This window comes from Pristiophorus japonicus, chromosome 12 (assembly GCF_044704955.1).
Source record: "Pristiophorus japonicus isolate sPriJap1 chromosome 12, sPriJap1.hap1, whole genome shotgun sequence".
Classification (NCBI taxonomy): domain Eukaryota; kingdom Metazoa; phylum Chordata; class Chondrichthyes; family Pristiophoridae; genus Pristiophorus; species Pristiophorus japonicus.
The window spans coordinates 65,901,093-65,918,058 of NC_091988.1; the positions used below are offsets into that span (position 1 = coordinate 65,901,093).

The 16,966-nt window shown below is 44.4% G+C and overlaps 1 protein-coding gene across 1 annotated transcript in view; it reads left to right on the plus strand.

Annotated features, from left to right (window-relative positions):
* The window catches only part of slc25a20 (solute carrier family 25 member 20), a 443,188-nt gene that overhangs the window by 296,433 nt on the left and 129,789 nt on the right, over positions 1-16,966 (plus strand). The window lies entirely within an intron of this gene.

Below are 16,966 nucleotides of genomic sequence, written 5' to 3' on the forward strand. Positions count from 1 at the left end.
CCATACTAATAGTGCATCCTGTTTGGGACAGGAAATAAGCACCTTTGAAGCAAACAGCGTATAATCTATGCAGTCTCCCTACACTTTTTGCAAATCATCACCCTTGAGGCTCAATTGATTCCAGGCCTGGGAACTTGGTGCGTAATGTGCTGAAATCCACCAGATTGTGCAACCTCAAAAGATTCTGGCCATATCAGGATTTAACCATTTCTTCTTCCTTTCTCTGCGGAAGAGAGGATTTCCTGGATTGCTCAGGATACTTAACTATTGAGACTTCATTTGCTAAAGACAAATTTAAGGATACGTTAGATCCTGGTGTTCAGCATGTTATATGTTCACCATTGCCTCACTCTGAGATGGAGATACCAGATGCCCGTGCATGAAAAGCAAACAGTAAATTAAAGTCTCCTTTCTCTGCCTTTTTAATTGTACAGTGAAAGATAAGTTTGGTTACTGTCAATTGTCTTGGGCACAAGCCCACAGCACAAAATTGTCATAATTAGCACAAATATTCAAAAGTTAGCTGGTGTAGAACACGCAAGTGTCACATGGGTGCAGCATAAGGTAATTACTCGGCAAGAACCGAGGGAATTTTAATCTACATCTGTCTGAACTGGGACAGCTTGATAATACAGGCTGTTGAACATGTAATCAATTTAGGGCCTATTGCCTTGACCACAAATGTTAACAGAAAAGCATTTTTTAAAAAGGAATATTTGCATTTAAGTTAGACCCTATAACATATTTGCAATGATGTAGCAAAGAAAGGCACAAATTGAAAATGTAATTGAATAGCTATTTTCCATATTCTTTGCTAACCTTTCATTTTACTGTGAAAATTTTAATACGTGGAAAATATATTTTAAATTTATGTTCCATCTTCAATTTTATTTGGAGAATACCGTGCAGTTATCTTTCAGTAATGACTCTGAACATTTCTCATCTGCAGTTATGCCACTGCAGATGAGCTTGTACTTGTTGTGCTGTACTTTGAAATTTGGAAAGAGAGAAAAGCTACTTGAGAGCCATTGCATTTCATACCCCACAACAATCCATGAGAGGATGCCATTCAAAACCACAGCTGATTGGAAATTCATGGCAGAGAGACCTGATGAATAATTTTCTGGGGCTGTTAATAAGCAAGCTGTTTGAGGGTCCCTTGATGGTTCAGCGTGTTTATCACAGGAATGCTGAGCCAAATGGATCAAGAAAGATTCAGGTTTGATGACCAGTGCGTGCTGAGTTATCCAAGTGCCACAATTGACCTTGGCACCCTTGAATTGGGCCGGATTCTTGCTCGATTAGTGCTCAGTGATTCTTGCTGGCTCCAGTGAATCCATGTGAAGAGCCTCCATGTTCCAATGTGTGTAATTAATTCCTCCCCCCACATCTGAATTCTGCAAAGTTCTTGTGAAAGTATGTGAGATTTCACACGCAGGAGAAACTAAGGAGGAGATCGGAAAAAAGATCGGTTCTAGAATATAGAAGATGCAACGGATTGAAGGAATGGATTATCCAATTTCATAAATAGTTTCTTCATGAGTTGCACATAAAAAGCATTTGGCCCCTTGAGTCTGCTCCACCGTTTAATAAGATCATGGCTGATCTGATCTTGGACTCAGCTGCACTTCCCTGCCCGCTCCCCATAACCCTTTATTCCCTTATCGCTCAAAAATCTGTCTATCTCCGCCTTAAATATATTCAATGACCCAGCCTTCATAGCTCTCTGGGGCAGAGAATTCCATAGATTTACAGCCCCCTCAGAGAAGAAATTCCTCCTCATCTCAGTTTTAAATGGGTGGCCCCTTATTCTGAGACTATGTCCCCTAGTTTTAGTTTCCCCTATGAGTGGAAATATCCTCTCTGCATCCACCCTGTTGAGCCCCCTCATTATTTTATATGTTTCGATAAGATTATCTGTCATTTTTCTGAACTCCAATGTGTATAGGCTCAACCTTGGAATGAGTGATCATAGCATGGTTGAATTTCAAATTCGATCATAGCATGGTTGAATTTCAAATTCAGATGGAGGGCAAGAAAGTTGGATCTCAAACCAGCGTACTAAGCTTAAATAAAGGAGACTACAAAGGTATGAGGGCAGAGTTGGCTAAAGTGGTAGCCAACCGCGGTAGAGGAAAATAGATCAAAGTGTAGGACGGTTGATGAACAGAGGCGTACATTTAAGGAGTTATTTCATAACTCTCAAAAAATATATTCCAGTGAGGAGGAAAGGGTGTAAAAGAAATTATAGCTATCCGTGGCTAACAAGAAATAATAAAGGATAGTATCCAATTTAAAAACAAGGGTCTATAAAGTGGCCAAAATTAGTGGGAGGACAGAAGATTGGGAAGTTCTTAAAAGCTAGCAAAGAATGATTTAAAAAAGGGAAGTTAGACTCTCAAAATAAACTAGCACGAAATATAAAAACAGATAGCAAGAGTTTCTACAGATATAGGAAAAGAGTGGCTAAAGTAAATGTTGGTCCCTTCGAGGACGAGACCAAGGAACATGGAGATGGCAGAAACTCTAAACAAATATTTTGTATCAGTCTTTACGGTAGAGGACACTAAAAATATTCCAACAGTGGATAGTCAAGGGGCTATAGCAGGGGAGGAACTTAGCACAATCACAATCATTAAGGAGATGATACTCGGTAATGGGACTAAAGGCAGATAAATCCCCTGGACCTGATGGCTTGCATCCCAGGGTCTTAAGAGAAGTAACTGCAGGGATTGTGGATGCATTGGTTGTAATTTACCAAAATACCCTGGATTCTGGGGAGGTCCCAGCAGATTGGAAAACTGCAAATGATATATTTGGACTTCCAGAAGGCATTTGACAAGGTGCCACATAAAATGTTACTGCACAAAATAAAAGTTCACGGGATTGGGAGTAATATATTAGCATGGATAGAGGATTCGCTAACAGAAAACAGAGTCGGGATAAACGGTTCATTCTCGGGTTGACAATCAGATATTAGTGGGGTGCTGCAGGGATCGGTGCTGGGACTCCCAACTATCTACAATCTATATTAACGATTTGAAAGAAGGGACCAAGTGTAATGTAGCCAAGTTTGCTGACGATACAAAGATGGGAGGAAAAGCAATGTGTGAGGAGGACATAAAAAAAACCTGCGAAAGGACATAGACAGGCTAAGTGAGTGGACAAAAATTTGGCGAATGGAATATAATATTGGAAAGTGTGAGGTTATGCCCTTTGGCAGAAAAAATTGAAGAGCATGATATTTAAACCGAGAAAAATTGCAAAGTGCTGCAGTGCATCGGGACCTGAGGTCCTGGTGCATGAAGCACAAAAGTGATCAGGAAGGCCAATAGAATCTTGGCTTTTATTGCAAAGGGAATAGAATATAGAAACATAGAAAATAGATGCAGGAGTAGGCCATTCGGCCCTTTGAGCCTTCACCGCCATTCGATAAGATCATGGCTGATCATTCCTTCAGTACCCCTTTCCTGCTTTCTCTCCATACCCCTTGATCCCCTTAACCGTAAGGGCCATATCTAACTGCCTCTTGAATATATCCAATGAACTGGCATCAACAACTCTCTGCAGCAGGGAATTCCACAGGTTAACAACTCTGAGTGAAGAAGTTTCTCCTCATCTCAGTCCTAAACGGCCTGCCCCTTATCCTAAGACTGTGTCCGCTGGTTCTGGACTTCCCCAACATCGGGAACATTCTTCCCGCATCTAGCCTGTCTAGTCCAGTCAGAATCTTATGTTTCTACGAGATCCCCTCTCATCCTTCTAAACTCCAGTGAATAAAGACCCAGTTGATCCAGTCTCTTATATGTCCTTCCAGCCATCCCTGGAATCAGTCTGGTGAACCTTCGCTGCACTCCCTCAATAGCCAGCACGATCTGCCTCAGATTAGGAGACCAAAACTGAACACAATATTCCAGGTGAGGCCTCACCAAGGCCCTGTACAACTGCAGCAAGACTTCCCTGCTCCTATATTCAAATCCCCTTGCTGTGAAGGCCAACATACCATTTGCCTTCTTCACCACCTGCTGTACCTGCATGCCAACTTTCAATGACTGATGAACCATGACACCCAGGTCTCGTTGCACCTCCCCTTTTCCTAATCTGCCGCCATTCAGATAATATTCTGCCTTTGTGTTTTTGCCCCCAAAGTGGATAACCTCACATTTATCCACATTATACTGCATCTGCCATGCATTTGCCCATTTACCTAACCTGTCCAAATCACCCTGCAGCCTCTTAGCATCCTCCTCACAGCTCACACCACCAGCCAATTTAGTGTCATCTGCAAACCTGGAGATATTGCACTCAATTCCTTCATCCAAATCATTAATATATATTGTAAAGAGCTGGGGTCCCAGCACTGAGCCCTGCGGCACTCCACTAGTCACTGCCTCCCATTCCGAAAAGGACTCATTTATCCCGACTCTCTGCTTCCTGTCTGCCAACCAATTCTCTATCCACGCCAGTACATTACCCCCAATACCATGTGCTTTGATTTTGCACACCAATCTCTTATGTGAGACCTTGTCAAAGGCCTTTTGAAAGTCCAAATACACCACATCACTGGTTCTCCCTTGTCCTATCTACTAGTTACATCCTCAAAAAAATTCCAAAAGATTTGTCAAGCATGATTTCCCTTTCATAAACCCATGCTGACTTGGACCAATCCTGTCACTGCTTTCCAAATGTATTGCTATTTCATCCTTAATAATTGATTCCAACATTTTCCCCACTACTGATGTCAGGCTAACCGGTCTATAATTACCCATTTTCTCTCTCCTTTTTTAAAGAGTGGTGTTACATTAGCTACCCTCCAGTCCATAGGAACTGATCCAAAGTCGATAGACTGTTAGAAAATGATCACCAATGCATCCACTATTTCTAGGGCCACTTCCTTAAGTACTCTGGGATGCGGACAATCAGGCCCCGGGGATTTATCGGCCTTCAATCCCATCAATTTCCCTAACACAATTTCCCACCTAATAAGGATATCCTTCAGTTCCTCCTTCTCACTAGACCCTCGGTCCCCTAGTACATCCGGAAGGTTATTTGTGACTTCCTTCATGAAGACAGAACCAAAGTATTTGTTCAGTTGGTCTGCCATTTCTTTGTTCCCCATTATAAATTCACCTGAGTCCGACTGCAAGGGACCTACGTTTGTCTTCACTAATCTTTTTCTCTTCACACATCTATAGAAGCTTTTGCAGTCAGTTTGTATGTTCCCAGCAAGCTTCCTCTCATACTCTATTTTCCCCCTCCTAATTAAACCCTTTGTCCTCCTCTGCTGAATTCTAAATTTCTCCCAGTCCTCAAGTTTGTTGCTTTTTCTGGCCAATTTATATGCCTCTTCCTTGGATCTAACACTATCCTTAATTTCCCTTGTTAGCCACGGTTGAGCCACGGTTGTTTTATTTTTACTCCAGACAGGGATGCACAATTGTTGAAGTTTATCCATGTGATTTATAAATGTTTGCCATTGCCTATCCACCGTCAACCCTAAATATCATTTGCCAGTCTATTCTAGCCAGTTCACGCCTCATGCCAACGAAGTTACCTTTCCTTAAGTTCAGGACCCTAGTCTCTGAATTAACTGTGTCACTCTCCACCTGAATAAAGAATTCTACCATATTATGGTCACTTTTCCCCAACAGGCCTCGCACAACAAGATTGCTAATTTGTCCCTTCTCATTACACATCACCCAGCCTAGGATGGCCAGCTCTCTAGTTGGTTCCTCGACATATTGGTCAAGAAAACCATCCCTAATACACTCCAGGAAATCCTCCTCCACCGTATTGCTACCAGTTTGGTTAGCCCAATCTATATGTAAAATAAAGTCGCCCATGATAACTGCTGTACCTTTATTGCACACATCCCTTATTTCTTGTTTGATGCTGTCCCCAACCTCACTACTACTGTTTGGTGGCCTGTACACAACTCCCACTAGTGTTTTCTGCCCTTTGGTATTCCGTAGCTCCACCCATACTGATTCCACATCATCCAAGCCAATGTCCTTCCTTACTATTGCATTAATTTCCTCTTTAACCAGCAATGCCACCCCGCCTCCTTTTCCTTTCTGTCTAACCTTCCGAAATGTTGAATACCCCTGGATGTTGAGTTCCCAGCTTGGTCACCCTGGAGCCATGTCTCTGTGATGCCAATTACATCATATCCATTAACTGCTATCTGCGCAGTTAATTCATCCACCTTATTCCGAATACTCTTTGCCTTTTTAACACACTTTGCCCCTTTAGAATTTTGCTGTCATGTGGCCCCTTTGTTTTTTGCCTTGGGTTTCTCTGCCCTCCACTTTTACTATTCTCCTCTCTATCTTTTGCCTCTGTCTCCCTTTTATTTCCCTCTGCCTCCCTGCATAGGTTCCCACCCCTCTGCCATATTAGTTTAACTCCTCCCCAACAGCACTAGCAAACACTCCCCCCTAGGAGCTATGGCCTACTACTGCTTCTATTTTTGATGTTCTGATGTAACCTACTTAACCTTAACCTTAACCTACTCAACCTATCTTTATAAGTCAATCCCCTCCCCCTCATCTCTGGAATCAACTTAGTGAACCTTCTGTGAACAGCCTCCAATGCAAGTATAGTATATCCTGCCTTAAATATGGAGACCAAAACTGTAGTCAGTACTCTAGGTGTGGTCTCACCAATCCCTGTACAGTTGGAGCAGGACTCCTCTGCTTATATACTCTATCCCCCTTGCAATAAAGGCCAACATTCCATTTGCCTTCCTAATTACTTGCTGTGCCTGCATACTAACATTTTGTGTTTCATGCTGGTCCCTCCTTACTGCAGCACTTGCAATTTTTCTGCCTTTAAATTATAATTTGCTTTTCTATTTTTTCTGGCAAAGTGGATAACCTCACATTTTCTCACATTATACTCTATCTGCCAAATTTTTGCAGATTTTTTAGTGTCCTCCTCACAATTTTCTTTCCCACCCATAGAAACATAGAAACATAGAAAATAGGTGCTAGAGTAGGCCATTCGGCCCTTCGGCCCTTCGAGCCTGCACCGCCATTCAATAAGATCATGGCTGATCACTCCCTCATGTTGATGAGGTTAGATAAAGAGGATGGGAGGAGGCTCGTGTGGAGCATAAACACCGGCATGGACCAGTTGGGCCAAATGACCAGTTTCTGTGCCATATATATATATCTTCCACAGCACCTTCCAGACCCGCAGTCTCTACCACCTAGAAGGACAAGGGCAGCAGGTGCATGCGAACACCATCATCTCCAAGTTCCCCTCCAAGTCACACATTGCCCTGACTTGGAAATATATCACTGCTCTTTCATCGTTGCTGGGTCAACATCCTGCAACTCCCTTCCAAACAGCACTGTGGGAAACAGTACCTTCACCTCACGGACTGCAACAGTTCAAGGTGGCGGCTCATCACCATCTTCTCGAGGGCAATTAGTGATGGGCAATAAATGCTGGCCTTGCCAGCGATGCCCACATACCAGGAACAAATAAAAAAAAAATATTGTACATTATAAACAGATATTAAAGATAAATATATACGCAAAATATAAACAAAAAATATATGAAGCCTTCAATAGTTTGATGGCGGGCAGCTGCCCCGTGACACTGTCACTTGGCCAAACTTGTGCCCTAAAATAGTGGCTTCCCCATTGGCCCACTGACCGGTGGGGGATCCCATTGGTCCACTAACTAGAGGACCCCCCACTGGCCGAGTAACCAGCAGGCCCCCATTGGCCGAGTATGCAGTGGGTTCCCATTGGTCTACTAATCAGAGAGCCCCCCCATTGGCCCACTAACCAAAGAGCCCCCCCATTCGCCAAGTAACCGGCGGGCCCCCATTGGCCCACTAAGCAACGAGCCTCCATTGGCCCACTAAGCAACGAGCCTCCATTGGCCAAGTAATCAGAGAGCCCCCATTGGCCCACTAAGCAAAGAACCCCCATTGGCTGGCGGCGCAGAAATGGCGCCAAAGATCAAACCGCGGGCACGGGCCGGCTTGCGAACAGCTGCTCAAACACATTGAGAAACGATTCAACAAAACCAACTGCCGCCCTGCGGAGCGAATGGATCATCTCCCCCACACAGAGACACACACACACACACACACACACACACACCTCACAGACACAGCGGCCCCGTGTCAAACCCCGGCCTCTCCCTCAGGCAGGGTGCGCGGGCAGCGCTCGAGCTAATGGCCTGAGGCCCAGTCACTTGGCCAAAGCGGATCACCGACCGAGCTCAACCGAGAAAAAACGCTTCTCACCTCACTTTTACTCGTTCCCGTGTTGCCCTGATCAATTTTCGAGATATATTTTTCCTCTTCCCACCACGCCTCCTCGTTCATCAATTAACTGCCGTCCACCGTGTTCCGTTGCAATCTTTGTATCATCAGCAAACTTGGCTACATTACACTCAGTCTCTTCATCCAAGTCATTAATATAGATTGTAAATAGTTGAGGCCCCAGCACCGATCCCTGTGGCACCCCACAAGTTACTATTTGCCAACCGAAAAATGATCCATTTATCTCGACTCTGTTTCCTGTTAGTTAGCCAATCCTGTATCCATGCTAATATATGATCTCCAACCCCGCGACCATAGCTTCCTACATTACAACAAAATCATAACAACTTGCATTTATATAGCACCTTTGATATGTTAAAACGTCTCTCGGCGCTTCGCAGAACACAGAACAACATTTGATACCGAGCCACACAAGGAGATGTTTGTGCTGATAATACACCAGTGACTACTTCAGATGCACTTAATTTGCTGTAAAGCACTTTGCTCCTGAGGTCGTGAAAGGCGCTATAGAAATACAAGTTATTTCTTTTAGTCATCTTTGACAAGTGAAGCTTTCTAACAACAGTCATAGCAAACTTCAAAACAGTTTGTTACATGGGTTCTGGAACAGGAGTGGACTCAGCTAGGCTGTGTGCCTTGAGATAACTGCAACTAGAGGTTTCTGTCTACATTCTTTCAATTTTCTGATACCCAGAGCAATATACAGGATTCAGGTGGAAGAAACCACAGTTACCATTGGCCTGCTTCTCTGACATTCTAGTCTTAAGCAACAATTAACCACTATCAAATTAAAGCCAGCAGGCCAGATATAATAGAGCAACTTGTAAAACTCTTAGTTGACAGCATGGCTTCTCAGGTGACCAGCTTGACCAGAGATTTGTAATTTGCCTGTTGGTACCTGGAAACGTCTCAAACATTAAGGTTCACACACTGCCAAATCCAAGATGTTCACCTGCTGTGATGTGACATTCCAATTATCTCTGTATGGCCAATTATCTCCGTATGGCTTACCACTTGTTGGCAGAAAGTCACTGCCAATCATCGTACAAAGTCCAGATTAAGTACTTAAACGGTTGAGGCATTTGTTCATCGTGTAACTGCTGTTTAGGTTTTAAATTTGATTCTGAACCAGCCAATGTTCCTATATGATTGTAACTTTCTTTCAAAACTATTTGCTGGCTCTGTTGGAGTAAGAGGCTGAGTATTTGGTAGACCCACTGTACCTCGTTTTGCAAGTGGTAAATCGCTTAGTAGACAGCATCTGTCATTTTTACTGAAGTTTTGAGTTTTGCGTATCTCAGGCTATCATGACCTGCCACCTCGTGTCTCTTCGATTCTTTTTAACACAGAATTACTTAGAAAGTATGGCACGGAAACCAATGTTCCTCCTCCTATATCTAACCCTATCAGCATAACTAATGATGCTCCTTTCTCCCTCGTGTTAATCTAGCATCCAATGTTCCCTTTAAGCTGTGCAGCGCTCCATGGGTCTCTCACAGCTGGCTTGCTGGCTTTTAAGTAGGAAAACTGCGCTTGCACAAAATTTTGAATGGGCCAAGCAGCCCCCCCAAAATTACAGGGAACATTGCTAGCATCCCCTTAAATGCATCGTATATTTACTGCACAGCTTGTACCTGGAAAGAAGTAGGAGAACTCAGAAAAACAAGCAACTGTTGCCTGTGGGAACAAAATCTGAATTAAACCCATCACTAAGCAGAGAACAGCTACTTGCATAATGCAATCTATATTCTTTTATTCCCTAGCCCTACAGTAATCAATTGTGAAGAAGTAAACTTATTCTACTCGTGCTGTGGATGCTGATAGACTAGAATAAAGTTTTCTCCTGTTACTTGCAAGCCTGCTGCTTGTAACAGCTTACCTGCGTTCACTAAGTATTTTGGTGCCTTGATAATGGGAAACAAGGAAGTGGCAGAGACTTCGAACAAATATTTTGTATCAGTCTTCACGGTAAATGACATTAAAAGCATTCCAATAATTGATAAAGGGGCTATTGGGAGGGGGGAACTTAAAACAATCACTATCACTAGAGAAAAAGTACTAGGCAAACTAATGGGACTAAAAGTGGACCTGATGGCCTGCATCTTAGGGTTTTAAAAGAAGTGGCTGCAGAGATAGTGGATGCAATTGGTTGTAATCTATCAAAATTCCTTGGATTCTGGAGCGGTCCCAATGGATTGGAAAACCGCAAATGTAACGCCCCTATTTAAGAAAGGAGGGAGACGGAAAACAATAAACTAGAGACTAGTTAGCCTAACATCTGTCGTTGGGAAAATGCTGGAGTCCATTATTAGGGAAATAGTAGCAGGACATTTAGAAAATCATAATGTAGTCAAGCAGAGTCAGTATGGTTTTATGAAAGGGAAATCATGTTTGACAAATTTGCTGGAGTTCTTTGAGGATGTAACGAGCAGGGTGGATAAAGGGCAAACCAGTAAATGTCATGTATTTGGATTTCCAGAAGGCATTCGATAAGATGCCACATAAAAGGTTACTGCACAAGATAAAAGCTCATGGGATTGGGGGTAATATATTAGCAGGGATAGAGGATTGGCTAACTAATAGAAAACCGAGTCGGGATAAATGGGTCATTTTCAGGTTGGCAAACTGTAACTAGTGGGGTGCCACAGGGATCAGTGCTGAGACCTCAACCATTTACAATCTATATTAATGACTTGGATGAAGGGACCGAGTGTAAAATAGCCAAATTTTCAGCCTCACAATCCAAAAAGTTGTCTGTGCTCCTCAAATTCTGCCCTCTTGAACATCCCTCATTATAACTGTTCAACTATCGGTGGCCGTGCCTTCAGCTGTTGGGCCCTAAGCTCTGGAACTCCATCCCTAAACCTTGCCGCCTCTCTACCTCTTTTAAGACGCTCATTAAAACCTACCTCTTTAACCAAGCTTTTGATCATCTGCCTTAATTCCTTCTTTTGTGGCTCGGTGTCAAATTTATCTGTTTTGTCTTGTAACACTGCTGTGAAGTGCCTTGGGACGTTTTACTATGTTAAAGGCACTTTATAAATAAAAGTTAGTAATAATAAATTTGTTGATACAAAGATAGATGGGAAAGCAAGTTGTGAGGAGGATGCAAAGAATCTGCAATGAGATAAGTGAGTGGGCAAAAATTTGGCAGATGGACTATAATGTGGGAAAATGTGAGGTTATCTTTGGTAGGAAAAGTAAAAAAGCAAATTATTATTTAAATGGGGAGAGATTACAAAATGCGGTGGTACAGAGGGATCTGGGGGTCCTTGTACATGAAACACAAAAGTTTGCATGCAGGTGCAGCAAGTAATCAGGAAGGCAAATGGAATGTTGGCCTTTATTGCAAGTGGGATAGAGTATAAAAGTAGGGAAGTCCTGGTACAACTGTGCAGGTCCTTGGTGATACCACACACTGGAGTCCTGCATACAGTTTTAGTCTCTATTTAAGGAGGGATATACATTCATTGGAGGCAGTTCAGAGAAGGTTCACGAGGTTAATTTCTGAGATAAAGGGGTTGTCTTATGAAGAAAGGTTGAGCAGGTTGGGCCTATACTCAGTGGAGTTTAGAAGAATGTGAGGTGATCTTATTGAAACGTACAAGATTCTGAAGGGGCTTGACAGGGTGGATGCAGAGAGGATGTTTCCCCTCATGGGCGAATCTAGAACTAAGGAGCATAGTTTCAGAATAAGGGTCTCCCAATTAAAATGGAAATGAGGAGAAATCTCTTCTGAGTGGGTCATGAATCTTTGGAATTTTCTACCCCAGAGAACTGTGGAGGCTGGGTCATTGAATATATTTAAGATGGAGATAGACAGATTTTTGAGCGATAAGAGATCGAGGGTTATGGGGAACGGGCCGGGAAGTGGAGTTGATGCCAAGATCAACTCAGCCATGATCTTATTGCAGGAGCAGGCTCGAGGGGTCAAATGGCCTAATCCTGTTCCTATTTCTTTTGTTCTTATGATGCTGGAAGCAGGTGTGAGCTTGTGCTCGCTCTAATGTTCTCTTCCATTTTTTCCTCTCATCTGTGAGCACTATCTGTGTGCGCTCGCTCTCAATTGCGCATTCTTGAGCAATTTACCTCTTTCTCTCCCGCATGTACACGATCTCTGCCACAAGCTCTTATTTTCAGTTACCTCGTCACAGGAGCGTTTGCTGCCAAAGAAATGGGGTTATAGTTCAGGTCAAGGCCTTGCAAATAATGGAGCAGGGAATATAACTTAACCAAAGGGGCATCTTTAGGTATACCAATGTTAATTTTTTTCTGAAGAATTGGAAAGCTCACATCTATGGATGATAATCTAGCAGTACTCCAATGAACTAGTCACCTGGGAATGAAGATATGCTCCATATACCATGGACAGGTGGATAATCCCATTGTAATTGAGAGCAATATTTCCTGCTGTTAGTGATAACTGGTTCAATTTTGGCCAGGAGTTGCTCCGTTTTTTTTGGAGCAACTTGCTTTTTCTGGAGTATCTTAAAAATCCCCATTTTGCCAGTGTAAGTGAATTAGTTAGGATTTTTTTAGTTTACTTTTTTTTCTCAAAAGGGGGCATTACCAGCCACCAACGCCAGTTTTGGCCATTTAGGCCACTTTGCCCAGCTATTAGTTACTCCAAATCTACTTAGGCCAGCGTATGTGTTCACTTCAGAAAACACTTGCAGAGAGTTAAGAAATCAGCGCAGATAGATATATCGGAGGCCATTTGGCCTGGGATGGGGCGGGAAGGCAAGCAGAGAGGACCTGCACTTAAAGCACCAAGACTTACAATACAACTAATCAAAGCACAAAAAGTAATAAGCATTCAAGAACAAGTAAAAAATAAAATTAAGTCCTACTTTCATCTGAAAACTTGGCCCGGGAAGGCAGCGGGCCGGCCGGTGCGGGAGGCCACTCGGCCTGGGATAGGTGCAGGACAACAACGTACCGGGAGGCCACTTGGCCAGGGATAGGGGCGGAAACTGCCGACATCGGAGCACACACAGGCTGCAGGAAGCAAACTCAGGCTGAGGTGGGGTGGGGGGAGAGAGAGAGAGAGAGAGTGAGAGAGAGAGAGAGAGAGAGAGAGGTCACATGACTTGAGGGGAAGAGGACAAAAGACCTTTGGGGGGGGGGAGGGGGAGAGAGAGAGAGAGACAGACAGACAGACAGACAGAGAACTGCGAACCTGTGCTGTGCTGTGCTGCCTGCTTTCCTGCCATTTTGACCCTTGAAAGTTTAGCTTTAACTATGGGGGCAATAATATCAATGCCATATCTTTTGCGAGCATTCTGCATCATTGTGCTGTGTAGGAGACAATTGATTGGAGCTCATTACATCAAGAACATCAAAGCCCGTAAGCTGCTGGGCAGGAGGCCTTTCCCACCTCGGCAATTTTGAGTCAGCTGTTCGTAACTGGACCTGAGTGATGCAGAGTGTGTCAGAAGGCTGCGTTTCCACAGAGAAGTTGTCCGTGAGATCTGTGACTTGCTGAGACCAGACTTACAGCCGCGAAGCGGCAGGTGGACTGCTTTGTCAGTTGAAGTGAAGGTTATAGCTGCACCTTCCTTCTATGCCTCGGGATCATTTCAAGCTACAACTGGAGATGTGTGCGCCATCTCTCAACATGCAATACATGTCTCCATTCGCCAGGTCACTGCTGCATTGTATGCGTGGAGAAATGACTTCATCAAGTTCCCAATAATCGCCCAAGCAATCCATGACAGGGCTGTGGGGTTCTTCAAGATTGCTGGCTTCCCAAAGGTACAGGGCTGCATTAATTGTACCCCCATCGTCTTGCGAGCACCTTTGGAGGATGCCGAGCTATTCGGGAATAGAAAAGGCTTCAAGTCCGTGAATATGCAGCTCGTGTGTGACAATGTGCATCGCATCATGTCAGTCGATGCAAGATAGCCTGGCAGCACCCATGATGCGTTCATCCTTCGTGACAGCATCATATCTGACCTGTTTGAGCAGCAGCCAGAAGGGCAGAGCTGGCTACTGGGAGACAAAGGGTACGGCCTCGCCACCTGGCTCATGACGCCCTTATGCGTAGCCTGGACGGAAGCTGACCATCAATGCAACATGTCGCACATTACAACGCGCAGCATCATAGAGAGGACCTTTGGCATCTTGAAACAGCATTTCCGATGCCTGGACCATTCCGGAGGCTACTTGCAATACTCCCGAGATTGTCGGTCAGTTCATTGTTGTGTGCTGCATGCTGCATAACTTAGCCATCATGAGGCAGCAGCAGCCGATGGAAGAAGACGACCCACCTGCAGTAAGAGTGGCTGATGATAATGATTTGGAAGATGCAGGTGACGAGCAGGAGGAGGATGATGACGAGAATGAGGAAGCCATGCAAGTGCCGGAGCACGACGTCTGAGGAGGGCGGGCCATCGTGTTCCTTTAATGATTGCTCGAGCCTTGCGCCAGCAACTCATCCGTGAACACTTCACTGATGCCTGAGGGCTCAGCGACAACTATTCTGCATGGACATGTTTATTTTTTGGAGCTGTTCCTAAATGTTGTGTTAATGAAACATGATTCAATTTTAATGTAAAATATATTTTATTCAAAAGTTTACAATGTACTTTAGTGTAATAAAATTCTTCTTCTATCAAACTTTACTTTAATATGACTCTTTAAGATCACTTATAAACTTGTAAAGTTACATAACTTACGAAAAACTTTCAATTTGAAAACACTTACATTCTAAGATCACAAATTTTAAGATCACCTCTAAAGTTGGGTCTCTTCAGAGGCTGGTGTGGGGATTGGCAGTTGATTCTGTCAATGGCGCACGTGTTCCCTTGTTCATTTCCACTAACTCTTGACATTCCCTCCCTCGTGGCCAGTGTCGTCCTTTCTAGTACCTCTGATATTCCCTCCCTCATGGACACTATTCCCTCACTGATGTTCCCGGATATCGTTCCCATTTCCCATGCGATTACTGTTACTTCTCCCGACAGTCCCGCTACCTCATCACTCACTCCATTGATGGTGTCCACGAGTGATCGGGTAAGGTTAGTGCTTTCCCCACTCAATGCATCCTGCATCTCAGGAGAGCGTGGTTGATTTCCCCTTCCCCTCACCCTGGGTCTGCCTCGCTGCACCCCAGTGGGAGGTGCAGGCTGGGACGATGGGGCCCTGGGTGTTCCATGCTGCATCCCACCACCACTGGGACCTGCAACCTCGGACGGTGGGGACTTGGGTGTTCCATGCTGCATCCCACCACCACTGGGACCCGCAACCTCGGACGCTGGGAAACCAAGGAATGTCGCACCAGAACTAATGGAAGGGTCTGCCAATACCAACTCCATTAACGCGACCTCATCCATATTCAGTAGAACACTGTCCCCTTCATCCATCTCCATCCACGCCCCCCCATGTTGGTCTGCAGGGTTGGCTTGTAAGATGTTCTCGTGCTCAGGCTCATCCGCGTCCACGTCTGACTCTTCTTCTGGATCTTCACGATTGGCATCAGGTTCTGCAAAATATAACAACAGTCAAATGGTTAGCAGCAGAAGAGGGGGCAGGATGGATGGAATGAGTAGGCTCACACATAGCAGGCCAGGCAGCAAGTTGATTTGAAGGGCCACGATGAATTTTCAGGACTTGCCCTCTCCCTCACGTGTGGGCCCAGCTTGTAAGATACTGATTGCTTTTCTCCAGGTAGGACCCATCAAAGCAGCGATCCTCTCTTCCAAGGGTGTCAGTAGGTGCAGATTTGGCGGGCCTCCTGCTGTTCGAGTTCTTTCCCTTTTGTTGTGGGACTTTTTAGAGAGGGTGTCTTTCTGCTGGGTAGGGCATATGCAGCTGGTCACATTGACAATTGCAATTGCATTGAATAAATGAAAATATTACTTGCAGTAACTACTTGACCAAGGTCCTGCCATTTCTTTTTACACTGGCTTCCAGATCTCTTGGTGTTCACCATTGCGCAGTAATCTTCTGCAACTTGGTTCCAGTGTTTCTTCATTTCTTTGGGTGGTACTTTTGTGCGACCTCTCCTGCCATCTGTTCTCACTGACATTAACTAGTATTTCCACTTCGTCATGCAAGAAATTCTTCGTTCTTGGTGCACGTTGTTGCATTGCTGTATTGACACAGCACTTTTCCATTGCTCTTAGACACACAGTGATTTTTCCAAACAGTCCTTATTTTGCATGCAACAATGATTTTCGGAAAAACAGCACTCCTTCTGGCACTTCTGCTGGCATGCAGCATTGATATTAACACACAGAGCACTGCTTCTTGAATTCAGCAGTTAATTTCATTCCACAGCACTCCTTCTGGCACCAAAACTCAAGCAGCTACATATCCCTTTAAAAATGGCCGATTGCCAACTTTCAGCGCTACTGTGCATGCGTGGACATCGTGAATCGACTCCAGTGCGCATGTGCAGACGTCCCGGCAGTGTTTTCAGTGCAGGATGCTGGCTCCGCCCCCGACTCGACTGGCCATGCTGCGCGACGACCGGGGAGAGGCCGGACAGCGGCCAAAGTGGGGAGTGATTTTTTTCGGCGCACTTCTGAACGGAGAATAGCGGCGCATCTCCGGTAAGTGCTCCGAAAAAAGGGGTGGGCCAAAATTGATCAAAACGTATGTACTATAAATAAATTGGGGCTAATTTCATTTTTCTTGGGAATGGAACATCTCCATGCTTTC